We start from the raw sequence: 20,165 nt of genomic DNA, 5'->3' as shown, positions 1-20,165 counted from the left end.
TGAACATCTTCAACATCCATCCCGCATAAGTCTTCCTTCATATATCCCAGCGCCCAAGGATTCAACTTGATTATCAAGTTATCATTCTCTTCCATCATGCTTATCATTACCAAGTATAAGGACTGCCTTGCTTATTCATCCTTCTAATTCCGCTTTTTTCATTATGTACCTTTTTGGCTTTCACTGTAGTAGACTGCCTCATCCAATATAGACTAGATGTCTTTCTTCTTACTGATGGAAGATTACAATGTTTTCCTTTGATGTTGCTTACGATGCAATACCTTCTTCTCTGCCTTCAAAATTGAAACTTCTCAAGCTTTTACTACAAGAGATATCCTGAAGCCATGTGTTGGAGATATTGAGCCTCTGATTAGGGTACTTTGAAACAGTGTTGATAATATCGGTATCGGGAAAATATCGGCGAGGGTCCAAAAAATATCTTATCGGCAATATCGGCGAAAATATCGGCAAAATATCAGCAAATATCGGCAAGCATAAAAAATGCATAATATATTCATTTTTTTCAGATTTTTAAACATATAAAGCAATATCAACATGAAATAAACACATTGGCACATAAATATGAAGAAAACACTGATATATATGATGTCAAATAGAAATGATATATCAAAGGCGATACCAAATCCTGCTGATCCCTGATAATTGTCCATTCAAGGACTCAAATGTGGAGAACCAATACAAAATAACATCACATATATAAAAGTATCTCATCATCATGAGTTACATGTAGCATAACAAATAAAACTAGCAGCTATCTATCTACTGCCCTCTCCCCCTTTTACGGGAAAACATGATGGGCTGTTTGCCAGGCCTGCCCCTAGTAGTAGAAGGCCCTGACCCTACCTCTGCACCTAATGTCAAATAATGAGTGCTAGGCATGGAGCTATGCTCTCCTATATCTATAGCAGATGGTGTTGATGCTGATGCTCCCGCAGTGTCCTCCTCCTCCTGCTCCTCCTGCTCCTCCTCTAAGTGCTGCTGCTCCTCTGACTCCGAGTCCTCCTCTTGCTGCCCCTGCTCTAATGGATCATCTGCCACTGGCTCTAACCATGAAGGTGACTCCTCCAATATGGGCTCCTCAGACTCCACCCTCCACGGAGACAATACATCAATATTGTCTAAGGAAATGGCATCTGGATCCATTGGTGATTCTATTTGCCTCACTCGAAGTCGGATGTTGTAATGCACATACACCAAATCGTTGAGGCGTGCGAACTCCAACCTGTAAGAGTGTCAAAAAGAGTAATGAGTCTTGACTCTTGACTCTTGACACTTGAAGTTGAAGGTCATAAATTAAAAATTAAAAATTACAATAAGTGTAATTGCTCAACTGAAGGCTTGAGTTCAAAGTTATACCTGTTGCGCTTTTTGGCGTGTATTTTCTCAAATACACTCCAATTGTGCTCACACCCTGAAGAGCTACATGTTTGACTCAAGATTCGTATAGCCAATTTTTGCAAATTTGGTGCCCTTGCACCATAGCTTCGCCACCAAATATCTACAACAAAATAATGAAATAAAAAATTCAAAAACTTAAAAGTTAAAAGTTAAAACATAATTAAATTCAAATTTCTAATTTCTAATGAGTGATGACTTGTCACTTACGTGGCATGAAGAGGGCCCTTTCCCTAATGGCATCATCAAAGCCAAATAGGCCAACACAATCCTGATAACACTGTACCTCGCGATTGATTTTGCTACGAAGCTCAAGATCAGGTACCATCCTCTGAATACAGGAATGGAGCCCTTCCATCACCTCGCCATCAAAATCAAAGTTGCATTTGTATGAAAATGCGGGGTTGAGGAAGAGTGTTGTTGCATGAATGGGTCGATGAAGCATCCCTGTCCACCGACTATCGATCACATCCCATAACATCATCTGCTTATCAAGGCCAACAGAACCCTTGTTTGCATAATAGGAACGAATGGCCTCCTTGGCCCTATCCATGCCCTCATACAAATAAGGCATTGCAGACTTCTCTCCATCCACCAATCTAAGAACCTTTACTATAGGTTCGCTAACTGCACATGCTTCTTCTACTCCACGCCAAAATGTCTCAGAGTACACCATTTTTGCAATGGCTTTCCCATCAGGTCTCTTGTTGTATCTACAATTATGCCAATCATCAGACACAAACATTTGCTTCAACTCGAACTGACATCGAAGCAATGACTGAAGAGTAATAAAGGTTGTGGCAAAACATGTGATGGCAGGACGTCGCAACTCCTTGTTTCTAGTGAACCTCCTCATAAGGCTAAGAACAAAAGCATGGTTATAAATAAACTTAGGGATGCTCCTAGCCATATCAACTGCCTCCTTGATGAAGGAGAGTTTCCCCATATCCTCAAGCAACAAATCAAGACAATGCGCTGCACATGGAGTCCAGAACAATGTGGGATGCCTCTCCATAAGCATTCTGCCGGCAGACACATAATTAGTTGCATTGTCTGTTATGACTTGCACCACATTCTACACACCAATCTCCCGAATGAACCCATCTAACAACTCACATATCGTTGCTGCATCTTTGATATGTTCTGATGCATCCAACGATTTAATAAACATGGTACCTTTAGGACAATGTAGCAAGAAATTTAGAAGGGTCCTACCCTTCCTATCTGTCCAACCATCAGACATCACTGTGCATCCAGTGACTTCCCATGTCTTTTTCAACTCCGCCAATCTAGAGTTGATGTCCTGTTTTTCTGCTTGAAGAATTGGCCCCCGCAACTCCTCATATGTGGCACTTTTGTACCCTGGGCCCACAATAGCAATAGCATCACACATTGGCTGCCAAAATGGATTGGTTTTCGTGATGTTGAGAGGTAAGTCGCTCCAAAAAATACACCTCCCCATGACTCTATCTGCTTCTTGCTTCTCCTTTTTTTTAACAAGTGATTTTATGCCAGGTTGTGCTCCAGCGCCTGTTCGTGGAACAAAAAATGATGACCTCGCACTCACACTAGCAGTAGCATGTGATGGTGTGCCAGTTGTGGAGCCCCTCCCACTAGGGCCACTAGGCCCACTACCCTCAACACCAAAATCAGGAGAAGATATCCCGAAAGATCTACCTGCACGTTCAGCTTTGTTTCTTTCCGCCTCTTCCTTCTTTCTGTCCTTTTCTTCAATTGCCTCAAGAGCTTTTTGTATAAGCTCCGAACTAGAAACTGTACAAAGCCCAACATCATGTCCACTGAGTCTAGCAAGATGGTATTTCAGTCGTGTAATCCCACCTGTCATCTTGTCCCCACACAATTTGCATGTAAGATATGCACGATTTGTCCCACCATCAGGGCTCCCATACTCCCAAAATGGGTCCAAGGCTTTTGGCATATTTGTATTTTGTAGTGGGCTAACTCAAACGGAAACCTAGAGCACCAAAAAAAATTTGGAATTAGTAACTTAATAAGTAATACAAAATTTTCAAATTACAAATAACCACATCATTTTACAAAACAGTTTTAACTTGACTGTTGAATAGAAGTGTAATACAAGTTGACTGTTGAATAGAAGTGTAATACAAGTTGACTGTTGAATACTCTTGAACAAAAGAGTATGAACATGTTGTAACGTGAGGTATCCAAATGGCAAATGAAACACATAGCAAATTGGCACGGAATGAGAACAATTTCTTTCAGAATTATGCCAAGCATGGGAAAAATACATAACTGTTATAACTTATAACTTATACCACTGCTGTAGGTGCATAATGCATTATTAGACTTCATAAGTTCATAGCAGTGAGCACAGAGAAAGTTACATCTTTAACCAGCAAGGCAGGGTGCAATCTTTGAAGAAGAAGGCAGCACCTTTTGAGCTGATGGAGGGAGGATCATTAATAGCAAGGATCAAAGCCATTGTGGAAATAATTTTAGCAATGTACTTGACTGCCTTTCAAGACAACAAAGCTTGTTTATATTGGTGTTACAACCAAATCATGGATTTGTTTCTTTTCAACCTAGAAACATTTTTATCCCCTAAACAGGGACAACTCTATGGCACTAGATTTGGGGAGCATGGGAAATGGTCATGTTTGAGTTAATAGGTGGAGTTGAGGGAGGTATTGGTCATCCTCCCTTGCACCCAAGATTGGGTGCAATGATGTATGTGGTTATCGAGAAGCTTATAATCAAAATAATTGTGTAAGCAACTGTGGAATTGGTGAGTTACTCGATCATCCCTTTTGTTGTGTAACTACTAGTCATTTGTGCATTTTTTTTGAGAAAATACTACATTTATACAACAAATAATCATGTACGAACAGGAAGCAGCTATCTTATTGCATCCATCCCACATGTTGGAGTTGTGAAGAAAGGTCACATTGTTGAGGGGTTTACAAACTTTGTTAACAAATATCATTTAAATTTCTTCAACTATCCTTCATATTGTTGGTCAATGTGTACTTCAATCCATGATGTCCTTCAAATGTTAACAATTTATTCTCAAACTTGCACATTATTTTACTTCCCTTTATTCCAAACAGCTGGTGCAACAACATGACACTATGGCAATTAGTAAGGTGGATGCAATTGAATCACCAATTAAAATAACATTCATGAGCTATCTTTTTATCACTATAAACTTCTAAAGTCCTAAACAAACTAGGTATGTAGTTTCTCAACGTTCATTCATACAGAAAAGGAAATCAGAAATCATATAGTAAATGCAAGCTAACAACAACTGTTCATCGTACAGCAATTTATGTTGAAGCAAGAAGACTAGTGAAAAGTGACATTTCTTCTATATGTATGTGCAGCATTTGGTGCAATGAGGATTTATATTTTGATTGGAAGGTCGGATTGAAGGGGTAGGACACAAATATATTCCGGAACACCATCTATGCAAAAGGAAACCTTAAAGACAACTTCAAGTATTGTCTTGTAATGGCAGCGTATTTTTGTGACTTCAAACTTGTCTGTTGATTGCTCCTGTCCGGTGGAAGTGGTTCATGTTTGTGGTTCAATGCAAAACCTTGCAGTTTGAAATCAAATCAAAAGCCAAGCAAATGATTGTAGGGAACCGGAAGAATGAAAATCGAGTTTGTCTTACAGTTCTTGGCACTTGCAGCTTAGAAATCTTCGTTGTTGATGGCGTATTGGCTTCAAACCCTCCTTGGCAGCAACCGCATTGGACTTCCAGCGCTCAGAAAAAACCAAAATGACTTAAAAAAACCAAAATGACTTAAAAAAACCAAAAATCGAATTATATAGCCCGCCCGGAATGTTTTCAGGGTCGTCGGCGATATTTTAGGTCGTCGCGCGATATTTTCCAATATATCGTCGAAATATCGTAAATCTCGCGCAATTTTCAAAACTCGAAAATATCGCGATATTTGGTCGGCGATATTTCGGCTCGCCGAAAATATCGTGATATTTCCGAATATCGCCGATATCTCGGCGATATTATCAACACTGCTTTGAAACACTAAAATATACTAGATGTTGCTCAAAATTTGGGATTCACGGGGAGAAGGGACAACTGATGTATACCGATCAAGAAGTGCTCAAGATGTGAGCCTTCCAAAACAAAGTATAACCTTGACAAATAATGATGGGATTTTTGTCACTGAATGTGCTTAGAACGATGCAAAGAAATACTCATCTTCTTTTATGTGACAATGCACAAGACTGCCTCCTTTCTTAGTTAGTGCTACTTCTTATTACAAGAAAGCTTAAAATAATTTTAACTTAGATGTCTGAGGCTAGAGTCTCCTTAAATCACAAAGGTCGACTTCCTTACGATCGCTGGGAAGATCTCCATAGGTCAGCGCCTTGCCTGTTGATCAAGCTTGCTTACTATATTCATAGATTACAAAACTACATTCTGGCTACAATTCTTTGCCTTGAATACGACTGAAAAACATGTATAGAACTACTTGTGATATTTTTCAAGCATGACTTGAGGAAAATACTATTTCGATTCTTCTTCTATGGATGTGTTAATTTTAGGTATGTTCTATGCTAGAGCAATTTATTTAAATTTTCACAGTTAGCAATCACATCAGCATTAAGATAAACTGCAGATAGAACATAAATATAAAACGCAGAAGACAAGCCAAGACAAGAGGACACAAGATGTGGCGCGAGCCAGGGACAAACCCCACAATGTGTGGGGAAACCCTTTGATCAAATCTTCTTTGATCTTCAAAGTTCAGTAGAGAAAGAGAGAGAGAGAGAGATAGTACATTTACAACAGAAGTCAACACTTTGACTTATCTAGATCTAAGCATAGATCGTCTCCTATAACGATGAGATTAGTTGAAGACATTCTGCTTCAACTGATACCTATCATCGTTCTACATCTGGTCCTCTAGTTGCACCACTGCATACTGCACCATGTTGTTGCCCATGTCCATGATCTTATCCATCATAATGTTGCTCAAACTAATGTGCATCATCATCATGCTGCTGCCCTTGCTAATGTATCATTGTACTGCCCATGCACATGATCTCATAGTGCTGCTCACCATGCTGCTGCCTTTGCCTTCTCGTTGCTTCATCATGCTGCAACAATTTGCCTTTGTTGATATTAGCCTTAGCTGCTTGCTATGGCTTGCAGCCTAGCAAAGCAGCTAGGCTATAGTTCCACGCAATCCCATTATGCACAACGTATTGGTATTCTTCCAATACCATGTATACATTTACTTCTTCATCACTGCGGCTTGATGACAGTGGTCCATTAATGACTTCCTGATTAGTGTATATATAACCATGACTGCCTAGCGTATATACATGTCTAGCGTATATATATAACCTATGTACTGCAGCGTATATCACTGCTCATTGTACGTACAGTCTAGCGTATATATATAACCTATGTATATTACTGCTCATCATATGTACATGTCCAGCGTATATATATATATAAATATCCATTATTGTGCATCGTATGGACTGCGTGTAAGTGCTGTGTGTTGTATGGACTACGTGGTTAGTGTCTAGCGTTTTACATGAGTGCGTTGTATGGACTGTGTGTAAGTCATTCCCATGACAGAGTGCTACAGCGTGAAATGTCCACGTATTTCATGTATTATGAACTGCGTATATTGATAGGGCTGTCCACGTAGGTTTTCTTTGCTGCGTATCACTGTCTCCATATTATATGACCGTGTTCCTTTTATTTATGTGCTTGCCTTGACTACTTCATTACGCTGGCTTCATAACTGTGTATAGATCCATATTAGCTGCGTTGTATGCCTGCGTGTAGAGTATAGGGCATGCTGTGCGTGTAACATGTTTGCTACGTTGTTTCCTGCATATATAAATATATTGCTACAGATAGGTCACAGCACATCACTGCCCATTGACCAGCGTACACTGTTCATCGACTAGTGTATACATACAGCGTATCACCCCAGCGTATATATGAATTCACGTATCTCTTCATAAACTGCGTATAAGTGTTGTGAGTAACCACGCTGCCAGATTCACTATGGATTAGGGCCTGCGTGTATATATGTCTTCTGGACAACATATATCATGACTGAGTTGATGCGTATCTCTTCATGAACTGCGGCTAGGTTTTCCAAGAATAGCGTATTACTTTTCTTCATTGCTGTGCGTATTTCCATACCTGTCTGCGTTTCCCGTATAGACTGCGGGTTCCATATATGACTGTAATTTAGGGCTCTGTTTACTGCGTTTCTTCTCCAAGTCTTGTAGGGTAGCGTATTACTCTTGGTGTCTCTCTCCTACTCCAAAAACCCAAGACGTGGAGAGGAGGAGATCACTCAAGAAGTGTGTTGTGAAATGACATCAAATCCTCATCTATTTATACCAAAAACGTATAGTTTGAATAGACATGACGTTTGGGCTTCTAGAGCCTACATAAGAGCTGGTCGGCTTGTTAATAATTACATAAACAAAATAAATTCATATCTAAATAAATACTTATCGGAATCGGATGATCTTTGGATCAATCCTACACCTCTCGACGAGAGGGATCCAATAAAAATATCAGCTGCCATAAATAAGCTAACCCACATGGAGTTTGGCCCTAGTTTCCAATTTTAACAGGATGGCAAGCTTCAAATTATTTGATCTTCAGATTCTTTTAATGAATAGGCCTGGAAAGGATCTCGGCCCTTTCACGTTGTGACTATAGCTATATCTAAGCTTGTGACACTATACTTATGCCCAAAGATATGGTGGTGGTCTTGGCTCCTTTTACAATGACACTGTAGCTTTACATTAGGCTCCTTCCTGGCTACACATATGCCTAGAGCCTTTCAAAGGAAAACTCGATTCTTCTTTTTGAAGCTATTTTAATGACAATGGAGATCTAGACTCTTCGTTGGCTCAAAAGAATCATAACTATATGCTCAGTGGAATTTCGGATCTAAAGGGGCACAAAGAATCTTAATAATAATTTCAGACCTTAAATAAAGTTCCCAGAACTTCGATCCTTATGATGAGGGGCTCAGTGTTCTTTTAGCTTGACAGTTATCCCTTTAGAGAACAGAGCCTCACCTTACCTTGTGAAGCTTGCAGTCTTATTTTTGTGGATAGGACTAACTAATGTGCTTAGAGCTTTGATCTTTTCTTCAATGAATTCGGTCTTGAAAACGATGCTTCCTCATATATTCGATCCTCTTAAATGATCTCAAAACCTCTGCTCTTTTCTTGTTTTAGATCTGTGACCTTAACTTAGTGACTAGGACTTCTAGATGTGCTCAAAATTGTAAAACTTCTTTTTCCAGAGGCTCGATCTTAGGAGATCTTCTTATTTGACACCTTGAAGCCTTGATGTGACCCTCTATTTGCCCTTAAGTCAATGAACCAAGCTCTGATACCATGTTGGAAAAAATTCAAAATTAGGGCAACGTATTATTTCATTTTCCATACATGACATTTATCTGTGATATTTAGTTCTTTCTTTGTTTATTATGTTTATGTTCATCATCAAATAAATGGCAAAACAATGCAGATCACAACCATAAGAGAGAGACACCAGAAATAGGCTCCAAACCAGGGCAAAACCCCTCAACAAGGGGAATACCCACGAGAAATTCTTATAGAATCAAATGAAAGGAGAGTTCCAAGACCAAACCCTAGACCTTTGCTTCCATCAATCTATCAACCAAACTTCCTCCACAAGTTCTCCAAGGACAACGAAATTAGGGCTCTTCAAAAGAACGAGTTGTAGTACTTCCTTAACCTCAAACCTGAGGTAACTAACCCTAGATACTACATATGTAGAGCAAAACCTACCTCCTTCGTAGTCCTTTTTCCACCTTCACACCTTCTTCTAGCCGCAGACCCAAACTCTTTCTTATGCGAGTTTCTTGTTTGCCTAATGAAGGTCGAATTGGTAGCTTTATATAGCCTTTACATGAGGCCTTTGAGCCCTCATAAGGTCGACTTCTTAACTTGTTGGCCAACTTGATTTATTAGAGCATCTAGATATTTCTAATATACAAAATACAATTTTCTTCTCTTGATACATGAGCCCTCCAAGGGACTTTACATCATGACCTTGACTCTTTGACTTTTTCTTCATAACCCCTAGAGCACTCAATGGGTGCTTTGACCTAGGACAAATAACCATGGGCAAGAAACCCATTTATAAATAAATAATTTTTTTTCTTTTACAAAAATATATATATTTTTTCTTTCTTTTGACAAGTACAAAGATTACATCAAGTCATGATACAATTATGAAGACGGACACTATTAAGCTTTGACTTGGACAGGGTCATTTCATAGATTTTGGAGGTCACTTGGATGATTTTTAGGATATATTCTTACGTTTGAGACCTCTCCGTGGACTTATGAGCTATTTTATAGGAGCTTTCAACATATTTGGCCCTTCTCACTTGACGCGCATGGACCTCCCACCGTCAAGACCTCAGGGTTACGTGCTCGAATGTGCTCGAGTTAGGCCGAGTCAATTTTGGTGGAACGAATTGAACGACATGAATAGTGCCCATGATTATTTCGGTGGAACGACTTTGGTGAGACGGGCACACGAAGAGTGTGCCTAGCCAAAGATGTGCCTAAACGAAGGCGTGCGTAGTCGAAGACAAGGTGTGCCCAGCCGAGACAGAGAGATCGGGGATCAGGGTGATAGCCCCCGGTCTGAGCGTTGTCGTGACAATCTATGCGACAACATGTTCCTTGTTTCCTTTGCTTGAACAGAGATAAGATGTGTGATCGAAGTGTGTCTTTGGAGGAGAGAAAATAGGCACAATTTATAGTGTTTCATCCATGCAAAAGGGTGTGTCTCATGGGCAGGCCGACTGGTCACTTGGAGGGCCAACTTGTTCACATGTTGAGCTAAATGCAAAATTCAAATTTTCGTTTTTCTTGCTTTGGAAGAGGATGCTTTATGTTTTTTTTTTAATACATAAAAAAATATCTTTCTTTTTCTTGCAAGCATGAAGAAGATGTTTCATATAATTTTCTTTTCCAAATACAATTTATATTTCATGATTACAAGTACAAAAGAATGTTGATTTGGGGTAGCATCAGATGTGCTCTAGCCACGAAATTTGGTGGAGAAGTTGGGGCACATGAGATCTCCAATACCCAGAAAGGGTTTGGGCAGATTCTAAACAAATTAAGAGATATTAAAATAATTAATATTTTTAATAGAGTCCCTAAGTCTAAACTTAGGGAAAATAAAATATTAATGTTTATTAATATGAATCTGTGTTAGAATAGTTCAAAAGACATGGATCAAGCCAGATCTAATCTTAGCCATTGATTATAGACTTAATCTCGGTCGTTGAGATGTCAACACGAAAAATATAAGAGGAGGCTTGAGGGTCACTTGGAGAAGTACACTAGATGATCAGTCATTCTATTCTCTAGAGCAGGGTTTGCTAAGAGAGATAGAATCAGTGATAAGGAGAGCAACTAAGGGGCATTGAGTACAGAGAAACAGAAAAGGCAGAGATTATGCCGGGAGAGCAGCACAGTAGCTAAGGAGGGTGACGCAAAGCCAATAAGGGCTCACGCAGGGCCACGTAGAGGCAGCCAAGTGCTGTGCAGAGCACCAAAGGGGTTAGTGCAGCTAACGCAGAAGCTGCCCGAGCTGACGCAGGGCCTCCTGGGGCAAACGAAGGCCTAGAAAGGCTGACGCAGGGCCAGCGTGAGACAGAGAGCGGTTGATGCAGTCCAGATTGGGAAGACGCTGGGGTTGCAGAGTAGTTTTGTGCTGAGGAACTATCGGAAGGGTTTTCCGGGGTTTCAGCGAGGAGATTTCTCTCAAACTGTGAGCTATTGCTGCTAAGGAAATTCTTTGTTGGGTAGGCCAATTTCGGCACCCAAATTGTACTCTGATATTGCTTAATAAGAAAACCCTCAAATAGTTGCACCGGTTTTCCCACATTGGGTTTTTCTGGGGACATTGGTCCAAAAATAATGGTGTCATGTGGTGTGTTTGTTCTTGTTTCTTTTAGTCGCTGATCTGTAATATGTTGAGCATGCACTGGTGTTTATTTTCAGTATTTACTTTGTAAATGTGTTAAAGAAAAATAACAAGTAGGTAGGAATAAATCAGAAAAAGTGCATGAAGGGTTTCTAAATTAAGTAAACTTAGAAACTTCAACAAAGAATATTATGGAGGCCGGTGTTAATTTTAATTAACAATGGTATGTTATATGCTGGCAACAATTTATTCAATGTCCTTTGGTTAGGCTAATGACAATTTTCAATTTAATTTCCAATAGTAATCACATTAATCATCACATTGACAGAAACTGTAGATAGAACATGATGTTGAAGAATCTAGGGCAATTAGGTGTAGAGTGATTCTTCGGGACTAGATAACAATTTGTGAGGTCTTTTTACAATTTTTATTTGTTAGCTTAATCTTCTTCTTCTCTTATTAATGCATGTGTGTGCTTCATCAAACTGCTATCAAAACATAAAACAAGAACACAAGATGTTGGCTCTCTGCCAGGGCCAAAACCTCTCTTCTCTTGAGAGGAAAACCCTTCGGTAAGTTTTCTCTTATTGAAGCTTCTTTCTTGATCAATAAAAAACCCTAGACCCTTGACTAGAAGATCATCCAAGCACAAGTCAAGTCCTTCCTTTTCTCTGCACTATGTTTCCCCGACACTTTGTCCACCTCCTTCCAGCACTTCTTCCTTCTAAAATTGGTAGTTAGGGCAAACTCCATGTGGGCCATCTTATTAATGGCAGCTGATATTTTTCTTGGATCCCTCTCATCGAGAGGTGTAGGATTGATCCAAAGATCATCCGATTCCGATAAGTATTCATGGAGATATGAATTTATTTGTGTTATGACCAGCAACCAAACAAACCCCACTTGTGCTCAACGTTTTAGTATAAATAGAGGTGGCCTTCAAGTCATTTCTGCACACTCACTTGGGATCTCTTCCTCTCTACTTGGCTTTGGGTTTTAGCAGGAGGAGAGATTCTAAGGGATAATGCTACTGTAATGGAGAAAGGATCTACGCTACCCTAATAGAGATCTATGCTGCCCTAATGGAGATCTACGTTGCCCTAATGAAGAAGCCCTAGACGCAGAAAGAAAGGGAGATCTAGAATGGTGAAGGAAGCCTACATAACGCAACAAGGAAATATCTAATTGTTGGTCTAGAAGAGACCCTATCCGCTGTCCATAAAAGGTACCTATACGCAGCCCTAAGGAGAGAGACCTATACGCTGATCAAAAGAGCCCTAGCCGCAGTCTTGAAGGAGATCTGGCCGCAGATCTAAGAAGCCCTAGCCGCAGTCAACAGGAGTTCTAATGCACAGCAAGAAAAGACCCTAATCCGCAGCAAAGAGGGAGCCCTATACGCAGCTAAGAAGAGACCCTAAACCGCAGCAAAAGAAGACCTAGCCGCAGATCAAAGGAGCCCTAACGCAGCAAGTAGAAGCATGTTGACAACGTGAAAGAATTCGGGTTGCTGTAGGTGACAACGCAGTAATAGAAGCTGTTCTAGGCATGTTTTGAGGACTGTTTGCAAGACAGGGAGCCACAATCAAGAGGTGAGGCTGTGCGTTAAAGAAGTCTGCACTCAAGTCTAAGAACAGATCAACGTAGGGCTGAATTGTGTATGTGTTTGGGTGCTGCCAAGAGCAGTTAGCTAAGCCGAGATCTTCAAGGAGGAAACTGTGCTGTTTGAGTGTCATTTGGGCAGACCAAAATCTACAGCTAGTTGTTGTGCTAGGCCGCAGGCCATAGCACACAGCTAGAGGTTGTGATAAAAGCAGTCTAGGGTGGACAAGACCTTTGGAAGTTTGGAAGGCATCTTGGCATGAGAGAATTGTCTCCAAGGTAAACCGCTGTCCTAAAAGGACTTATCTCCTGACTATGTGGTAGACTGCAAGTCATGCCCTAACCTGAACACAGTCATAACAACAATGGTAATTTAGAGAGATTCTTCGGCGAAAATCACATGGAAAATCATTTGTCGACGCGTTTCGAACCAACAAGTGTGGTTCATCATCAGGACAAGTTGAAGAAACAGATCCTTGAGTCAAACTAGCCGTTGGTCAGGAGTCTCTGCTCTGCCTATTTAACTTGCTTAGCTGGATCTGTTTCTTCAACTTGTCTTGATGATGAACCACACTTGTTGGTTCGAAACGCGTCGACAAATGATTTTCCATGTGATTTTCGCCGAAGAATCTCTCTCTAAATTGATATGGATCACAGAAGCCTGAACTCTATTAACAATGGTAATTGGTGTAGCAGTTGTACATTGGTGCAACAATGGCACATGGGAGCAGCAATACATAGCACAATGTACAGTGCAACATAGTGCACATAATAATAGTGATGGTAAAGCATGCTGCAACATTGGACAGCTGCAAGCATGAAGAATCATTTACAGCAGCAGCATGGTAAAGCATGGACAGCAACAAGTACAGTGTTGCAAGTACATTGGGACAACAATGAGCATGGTGCAATAGTGGCACTATGTACAATAGTGCTAAACACTGGGACAACAACAGCATGAGGTCCAGCATTATGATGATGGGTGCAGCACGGTGAGGTGCAGCATCATGATGACGAGATGCAACACTATGATAGGTGAAGCAATCACCTTGGAGAATTAGTTGAAGCAGCGTGTCTTCAACTGTTCTCATGTATCGTCATCCTAGGAGATGATCTATGCTCTTATCTAGGTAAGTCAAAGTGTTGACTTCTATTATAAATGTACTATCTCTATCTCTCTCTCTCTCTCTCTGCTGAGCTATTAAAGAACATATAAGAAGAATTGACGAAGGGTTTCCCCACGTTGGGGTTTGTCCCTGGCTAGTGCCACATCTTGTGTCCTCTTGTCTTGGCTTGTCTTCTACAATTTATATTTATGTTCTATCTGCAATTTACTTTTAACGCTGATGTGATTGCTAATCTGGAAAAGATATTGAGCTAACTGTGAAAATTGAAATAAATTGCTCTAGCATAGAACATACCTAAAATTAACAGTTCCCTTGTACTTCGTTCTTCCTTCCACTATTAGTAAACCTTCTAGAAGAGATATTTATCTGTTGTACTTATTGAAATCCTTCACCCAAGGATACTCCTCCCTTCTCTTGATCAACCGAGTCCCTTCATGATGTATAGTGGTAGGCTTAGTGTGACAGCACTGCATCCCTAATTCTCGCACGTGTGAGAGGTCTTGTTGATGTTATATGGCTCCTCTTTCCTTCGTTTGAGGTCTTTCCTTGTTCTCTTGGATAGGAGGCCTAGTAGGCCTAGTTTGTAGCCCAAACGATGAGGTATGATGGGAGGTGACTTGCTGCTATCCTAACAGCAGATAGCCCTTCCTTCTCTTCACACATGTGGCTGGTATTGGCCCCAAAAAGGTCCCAAAACCTTCGCTCTTCCTTCTTGCTTCTTCGCTGCACTAGAGGCTTCTTCTTCGTCCCTTTCTCAGCTTCTTTTTCGGTCCTCTACCTTCGCTGATTTCAGAGTGAGTTGCTTGTAGTTTGAGGGAGTGGACAGCCTCTATATTTAGAGGACTGTCCCTCCTTTAGGCCAACTTGACTTTCTTTGCTTCGATGGGTGCTTTTAATGGTGCCATTGCTTCTTTTGATGGTGTCTTTGCTAGGAGGAGACTTGACTTTGCTTGGAGGTGTCTTCTTTGACTCTTATACATAAATATACATAATGTAACATACCCTTAAGGTCTTCAACATAATTATTTTAACTCTTTGACTCACCTATAACACTTTATCATTTGCTAGACCTACTTCAATGAGCAAGAAACTCATTGACATATATTATAAAAATAATATTTCTTTTCTTGAATAAATAAAAATATCAAAGTACATTTATGAAGACCGAACCTAGTTACATTTACTTCAACACATGAACAAAAAAAGCAGAAAACAAGCCAAGACAAGAGATCACCAGAATTTGGCGAATCCCAGGGAAAAACCCCAAGATGGGGAAAACCCTTTGATCAATTTTTCTTATTATTATATCAAATGTTCATTAGAGAGAGAGAGAGGGTGCAATAAAGTCAATATTGACTTTCCAATAGATGATCAAAACCATTGTCCAAAACAACCCAGTCAATTTGTGATTTTTCTGCTTTTAGATAGCAGCAGTGAACAACCCTAACCAGAAAGTCAATGCTGGTCAATGCAGCAGCAAACAATTCACAATGTAGCTCGGTCAAAGCCAGTCGAACTTGACCTTCTTTGCTGGTCAAAGTCAGCCCAAAACAGTTTCAAAACAGTCGGTCAAACTTGGTCAAAGTTTGCACTTCTGTCCTGTGGTCAGCTTGGTCAACAAGCCCAGAAAACCTCGGTTTCTGTGCCAATTAATGTGGCCCTCCAAAACAGAAATTCTAGCACAAAAAATGTAGTCAAAGCAGGTCAAAATAGCCCTGGTCAACAATGGTCAAACCTTGCAACAGATCTTGAAATTCGGCGTCCTAAAATTCATCCATTTTCAGCTACACGTGTGAGAGAAGAAGAGTTTCTCTTGCAATTTGTACGACACAATCAAATGAGGAGAGAGCATTGATGAGTTGTAATGATACAAAATGAGGTTTGAGGTCTCTCTTATTTATAGAAGTCGTTGAGGGTCAAAGAACATGTCCATTAGGCTTCATGAGCCTACATGATGATGTGGTTGACCTTGATAATTTGCTCATGTGTGGGCTTGACCTCAAAAACCTATTTATCCTTGACTAAATTTGATGATCTTTAGGTCAATTTTGGTCCTCTTGAAAAGAGGAATTCAATGCAATAATCATCTCCATCAATTGAGCTATCCAAAGTGGAATTTGGCCCTAGTTACCAATTTTAAAAATCGACCATATTTACCAAATTTCACAGTCTCTGGAAGTAACAATGCTTTAATTAAGGTTGACGAATTTGTCTTAAAACAAGAGCTTAAGCGAGTACCATATGAAGAATCCATCCATGGGTTGTTTGCGTTAGCTAATGAGACCTCTATTATAAATGATGAAAGGTCTCTGAGAGCACACCAATCCTTAATTGTGTTAATGTAGGCAAAAGTCAAGCTAAACACAAAGCTAAGTGACAATGAAAGTACCAAACTCAAGATCAAGCTGTGGTAGTCATGAACATAATCTCTCTATTTCACTCTTTTTTCGAGAAGGTTGGAAGAGATTCTAATGTTAGGGCTGCTCATGAACCGTGGAAACATAACCCAAATCATATATTCTTCCAAAAAAGGAGCACCACCTATTATAATCATTTAATATGAGGTCTGTTCTAATCATATGTTGGTGGAAGAGACTAAATGGAAGAAGGTCATCTTCTCCTTGTATTGTTATCTCTAGGCCATCACATATAGAATATTTCTACACCTTTCTGACCAAGTATAAGTTATGTAGCAGTATTAGAACCTGAAAAATGTTAGATCCTTGTGTACCTTCAATTGATGCAATGATGCTTCAACCATATTGGCCGATTCCAAAAAAAGAAGAGGGGGTTCAATAGGTAGTATATCATCTGAATAGATGCCCTCCATGTGTGGGTGCCTTGAACCAATAACATGGAGATGTGTGCAAGGGAACCTATTCAAATGGATAGATACATCAATAGGTGGATCACTCCAATGAAACAAAATCCACAATAAGTTGACTAGTTCACTTCTTAAGGAAGGTGCTTGTGCTTTTCAATATAGGCTGGAAAAGGTCAATCCCTTGGCTGGAAAAAATACATGAACACAAAGCTTCAAATGTCGTTTATTAAATCTTGTGAACGTAAACAGATCTGGAACAACCGAGAGCTTGCTCACTTGATGATGTATATGATGCGAGTGGGCATGGAAAGAATCTGCTTTCATTGATCTTCAAAAGAGAAATAGAGGGCTGATACACGTTGCTTGATTGAGTTTAAGCTCTAATATCATATCTACTTGACTGTGTAAGGGATGTTGTGGCCTCTAGTAGCTGTGAACATTAGAAGATGACATTATTGTTGTGTTTTCAGATCTTGATTGCTGACAACTAATTGGCTGAGGATGGTACCTTTAAATTTGGCTGCTTGAGTTCTCATTGCTAAAGTACCAAGGTTACAGGGTCAATCTTCATCAATGCCCTCAGGCTTAGGCTCCGTTAATAATGGGTAGTAGCTCATGGTAAGAATAGTTATTGAATGTATGAGGGGTCTCTTAGAAAGAAAAGATGCCAAAAAAAAAATTCACCTCATTCTCATAATCTCACCATGGGAGTTGGACATCATAGTAACTACCTCTGGTTAATAAGGGGGATATGTTATAGAGTGGTATCAGAGCGAGGTTTCCAGCACTGGACCTTGGGGTAGCAAATAGGTCATAAGGATAGTTTGTTGTCATGGAGTTTGATTGTGCTTTTCACATGCGTAGATGATATATTGTTGACGATTTTCGACATTGAACATGAAAACTTGGCCCAGACATTGGGGATTCAATAAAGAAAGGTGACAAGGCGTATTTGAAGAAGTTTGGCCACCCACAATGTGTACCATTTCTGCATTTTAGCATGCTTTCTTGGTTTTAAGCTCATTCATGAAGTCAATGCTAAAGCTGGCTTCGTGTTTATCATCTTGGGGAATGCTTTTGCAAGGGCCATTGTCATGGCCACGAATCTGGGCAGGGTGGTATTTGAATCTAAAATGGCATCTGTACATGGTGTGAAAATTCCTTAAACCGGAATCCCTATTAGAGCACCTGATGACATTTCCCCTATTTGTGAAATTCCTTTAAACAAATTACTTGTAGTTTCCTACAACAAATATCAAAATACATACATTATATGGGGAAACAAGCAATTTAGAAAGAAAGAAAATACAACACAATAACACCGTTATTTTTGGACAAATGTCCCGAGGAAAACCCAATGCAAGAAAACCGGTGCAGCAGGTCTAAGGGTTTTATTACTATGAATTAGTAAATCTTAGTACAATTCCTTGGATGCTCAACTAGAAATCCGATATAGAGAGAAACTGAACAAAACAAGTAGTGAGATGCTCTCACCCTGTCATTGGAAGAATCTTAGTTTGATCACGCTGGATTGGAGCCTCTGCATCCCCTCTGCGTGGCCTCTGCGCAGAACTGCGTAATTCTAACGCAGTCTCTGCGTTACCGCTGCTGGGAATTAAACTGCTCCTCCTCCGAACCCTCTGTTGGCTGGAAATTTTGAATTTCTGCCTCCCGGTCTCACACCCCGGCTCTCGGCATCTGAAACTCGATTTCCTCATCGGGAATTCGATCTCCCTCTAAGGCCTGCGCTGCCACTGTGTTAGCTCTGCATGGGCCAACATCTGCCTCTCTCTAGATGTCGTTCTGCCCTCTCTACCTTGTACTCTCCGGCCCAGGAAAAATTCCCTCTTCCGGATACTATCTCTGCCCCTCACTGCAAAAGATCACTTTGATCACTCCTTTAGCAACTGTTGCACTGCCCTCTCTGAGAAATTCGATCTTCTTGATCTCTCTCAGTGTGTCTTTGAAATGACCCTCAAGCCTCCTTAAATAATCTTCTCGTTGACATTCAACGACCCAGATTAGAAGCTAATCAATGGATAAGATCATTTTTACATGATCCTCGTCTTCTTCTAGAAGTTACACCCACAGTTAGGTTAATACCCATTAATTTTTTTAATTTCCTAAGTTTAGACTTAGGGACCCATTAAAAATAATTAATTATTTTATTAAAACTGTCTTCGGGTGGAATTTCCCAAAACGCTTCTGGGTTCTTTGGAATACATGTGCCCAAGCCTTCCTGCAAAATTTGAGACTTAGAGCACATTCGATGCTACTAGAAATCAACACGCTCTCTTAGCGAGGAATGTGCTCTAGCAATGCCTGCCACTGAAGCATCACCCTGACTTCATAACATCGTCCTCTGCGCTACTGATGTCTGACATGATATCCACCAACTACTGCGTTGATGCTGCAACTGTACTATTGCTGACACTGCCACTGTCAACACTGCATCCGTACTACAACCCCCTCTCAGGCGCTGCAACTATGCTACTGTTAACACTTCCACTGCTAACACTTCATCTACACTCCAACTGAAAACATTCCAAAATCTAAACAAGTGTTCAGCATAGATGCATTTCGATGCTGAAGATCAGATTGCTGCTAGTCCCACGCTATCCCTTTGAAGCCACTGGGCTGCTACTGCTACTGCACTATGCCTCCCTGCAATGTTGCAACTCTGCACTACGCTTCTAAGACTTGGCATTCTAGCCACTGCATCTGTCACTGCAACACTCCTTTGCACCAATTGATGCTAGTCCATCCTGCTACTTCTGATCTGGGCTCTCGAACCAAGGAATTGATCCGAGAGGTAGGCTCCTCAAGGATCCTGCCCATCTGTAGCTCTCGAACTACAACTCTAAAGCAACCCACCTCCCTCTTGGAGGTATCTCCGCTATCATGGAAAACTTCTCCTCCTTGATCTTCGAGGGTGCAGCCTTTGGATCGTGCTTCTCATCTTTGTCCTTCTTCCTGAGTGGACACTATGTTGCATAGTGACCCATTTCACCACACCTGAAGCATTTGATCTTCGAAACGTCCTTCTTCCCCCTCTACTGCTCGTGCTACCCCTTGGATGCAAGGGCTACATTCTCTTCCTCCTCCTTTGGCTTCGACCCATTGTTGCTAGTTCTGTCAAGCTTACAGTTGACTAGATCTCTCCTTAGCTCTTCCTGCTTGAGAGCTGCCCACATACTATCCCATTCTTGCAAAGTTGCCCTAC

General features: G+C 40.5%; 1 pseudogene; it reads right to left on the bottom strand.

Annotated features, from left to right (window-relative positions):
• Window positions 1-638: 638 nt before the first annotated feature.
• LOC149177394 (transketolase, chloroplastic-like) overlaps window positions 639-20,165 on the bottom strand; it is a 33,517-nt pseudogene continuing 13,990 nt past the window's right edge.

This window comes from Pinus tabuliformis, chromosome 4_1 (genome assembly GCF_031772625.1).
Source record: "Pinus tabuliformis cultivar Carrire ecotype Pingquan chromosome 4_1, CPIR1, whole genome shotgun sequence".
NCBI lineage: Eukaryota > Viridiplantae > Streptophyta > Pinopsida > Pinales > Pinaceae > Pinus > Pinus tabuliformis.
The sequence above is the reverse complement of the archived record's forward strand: the minus strand, read 5'-3'. Positions and strand labels throughout refer to the sequence as shown.